General features: G+C 40.8%; 1 non-coding gene across 1 annotated transcript; it reads right to left on the bottom strand.

Annotated features, from left to right (window-relative positions):
- Nucleotides 1-1,922: 1,922 nt before the first annotated feature.
- Nucleotides 1,923-2,029, bottom strand: LOC130709641 (small nucleolar RNA R71). Its single transcript, XR_009010120.1, has one exon. It is a non-coding gene; the product is annotated as a small nucleolar RNA R71 (small nucleolar RNA).
- Between the last annotated feature and the right edge of the window lie 1,074 nt (nucleotides 2,030-3,103).

The following is a 3,103-nucleotide window of genomic DNA, read 5'->3' as shown; positions in this document are numbered from 1 at the left end:
CTCAATCGTTGTCATAGCAGAGCTGGTCCCTGATGACCCTAGTTTAGTGGTGTTTTTTGGGTCATTCCTTTGTTAGTTTTGCGTCTTTTTATTGAGTCTCATGTATTGTTTCATGCATTGTCATGCATTTTTACCTATCTTTGAGTTTTTATTTTGTTTTCGTAAATTTGTATTTTTATATGGACCTTTATTGTATTTTAAGTAAGTTTAGGAATTGCATTTGTTTTTGCTTTAAGTATAAGGACTTGTGTGCTTTTAATCACTTGATATTCTAGTTGTTTCTTCCTTAGCTTGGCCATCAAGTGTGCAGCTGAAACTGATGAAGAGGTAGGGGCAAATGGCATAAAAGATTGATTAATGCATTGAAAGGGGGGTTACAAGAAGATTAAAAGACTTTCAGGGCGGAGGCTAGCGCTCCAACGCCCCAGGCTGGCGCTCCAGCGCCAGCCCTCCAGAAGCATGAGCGTCCCGGTGCGACCAGATTGCCTATAAATTGAGTTTTTGTCATTTATTTTGGACCTTTTGTCATTTTATCATATTTTAATAAGTTAGAAGAGAGGGTTTGAGTTCTGGAGCTTGAGGAACTTTTTCTAGGCCTTATGTTCCAGGTTTTATCTTCATCTTCTTGTATGGATTCCATAGCCATGCTTGGCTAAAAACCCCTTTGTTTTGGGTTCTTTGTAAGACTTTGGATGTTTTAGCTTTTAATTCCTTTCCTATTCGTAATGTTCTGAGTAAACCCTTGAATCTCACTTCTATGCTTAATCTTTCAAGCTTGAATGCATGCTAGCTTCTTACTTTTCTATAATCACAACGATAGTTTGTTATAGAATTGGGACTTGTTGTGAGACTACTCCTTCTATACTTGCTGCTAGGAATAGAGGAAGAGTTGGGGCTGGTTGGCCTGAATTGTATGCTTATTGCTTCTATCAAATGCTTAGGTTATCAAGGAATTGAACCTATCTTTTGGTTAGAGAGGGTTTTCTTTACGAGGCATCGATAGATGACTATCTAGGCTAGAACTTCAAGGAGAGACCCAGGATTTATTGGATAGGAAGGTTTGCTAAAACTGAATTAGTTGAACAAGAACCCAAGGCAATCTTATTTCTGAATTTCGATCACTTTACTACTTGTTCATTATCTGTTACATAATCAAAGAAACAACCAATCTTAAAAACTGAATTTTACTCGCTTTTTAACCTTGAACTTGACTCTTAAACTGAATTCACATTCCAATTCCCTGTGGTTCGATAATTTAAAACCCGGAGATATCTGTGCACTTGCAGATTGACCAACAAGTTTTTGGCGTCGTTGCCGGGTAATTGTTTTGCGATTTTTTGTATAAGTTTTAAGTTTTTGGTTTTATTTTAAGTTTTTAACTTGTCTAGAATTGATGCTACTAATCTTCCTCTGTTGAGTGTCATTCGCAGGTTGCTTTCAAGAGAGGCACCACCATGGGTGGCCGCATGACAAAGGAGGAGATGCAAGCCCACATTGAGGCAAGGATCTAAGAGGGTATTACCCTCCGTTTGCGTGAACAAGAAGTTGAGAATGCCAACCCGACTCTTCGGGAACTAACTTCTGGGTCTATGAGCTTTGACTATCCCGGAAGTATTGTCATCCCCGAAGGAGTTGGGAACTATGAGTTGAGACCGACATTCATCAACATGGTGAGCCAAAGCCAATATGGTGGAGGTTCCTCGGAAGATCCTCATGCTCATATGGAGAAGTTCATCCGGAATTGCAACACTTATCGTGTGGTGAATGTTCCTTCAGAAGCAATCCGATTGAGCCTATTTTCCTTCTCTTTGAAGGACGTAGCAGAGGAATGGCTAAATTCACAACCTCAAGGGAGTCTCACTACTTGGGAAGACCTTGCAGAAAAATTCACAACCAGGTTCTTCCCGAGGTCTCTTTTGAGGAAATTGAAGAATGATATCATGACCTTCGCACAATCCACAGATGAATATCTTTATAAGGCTTGGGAGCACTTTAAGAAGCTTTTGAGGAAATGTCCTCAACACAATCTCACCCAAGCAGAATGTGTGGCGAAGTTCTATGATGGTTTACTATATTCATCAAGGTTTGGCTTGGACACGGCCTCGAATGGGGAGTTCGACGCTCTGCCCTTACAAGCGGGGTATGATTTGATAGAGAAGATGGCGGTGAGGGCCATGAACTCCGAGAATGAACGCCAAATCCGAAGAAGTTCTTTTGAAGTTGAAGCTTATGACAAGTGGAGCCAAGATAACTTGCTTGGAGTGTGAGTTTTGTGGTGGGTTTCATGCTAGTAACCAGTGTACTCTTAATGATGGTGATGGCGAGACCAAAGCATCAATGCATGGAGGAGGTGTCCCAACCACAGAACAAGATCCTTTTGTCCAGCCGTAAATTGTTGCAAAGGCGGTTGGCAAGAGGAGTCTAGAGGAGCTGATCGAGAGATTCATTGATCATTCAACAAGTAATTACAAGAGCCACGAGATGGCTATAAAGAGCTTGGAGAGTCAATTGAGGCAGCTAGCGAAGCAAATGTCCGAAAATAACCAAGGTAAGTTCTCTTCCGAAACTTTGGCTTTAACTGAGCAAGAAAATACTGCTGTTGTTTCTACTAGGAGTGGAAGAGTGTTACATGTGCCAGAGAAAAAAATTGAGGGAGAGAAAAATGAGGAAGTTGAGGGTTGAGGTAGAGAGAGATGAGGGTGTTATGGAGGAAAGAGCTAGAGAGCCCACTAGAACTAGGATTGTTAACACTCATATCCCTGAACTCCGCAAGATTCCATTTCCTAAGGCTTTGGTGAAGAAAAATCTGGATAAACAATTTTCTAAGTTCTTGGAAGTTTTCAAAAAGCTCCATATTAATATTCCTTTCTCCGAAGCCTTAGAGCAAATGTCAATCTATGCTAAGTTCATGAAAGACATTCTCAGCAAGAGAAGGAAGTTGAGTGAGGTTGATGAAACTATCTTGATGACCGAAGAGTGTAGTGCCATTTTTCAAAGAAAGATGCCGAAAAAGAGGAGAGATCCCGAGAGCTTTACTATTCCGGTAGAGATAGAGGGGTTAACTATGGTAGAAGCCTTGTATGATTTAGGAGCGAGTATCAAT

This window comes from Lotus japonicus, chromosome 3 (assembly GCF_012489685.1).
Source record: "Lotus japonicus ecotype B-129 chromosome 3, LjGifu_v1.2".
NCBI classification, from domain to species: Eukaryota; Viridiplantae; Streptophyta; class Magnoliopsida; order Fabales; family Fabaceae; genus Lotus; species Lotus japonicus.
Note: the sequence above shows the minus strand (reverse complement) of the source record. Positions and strands in the feature narration are given on the sequence as shown.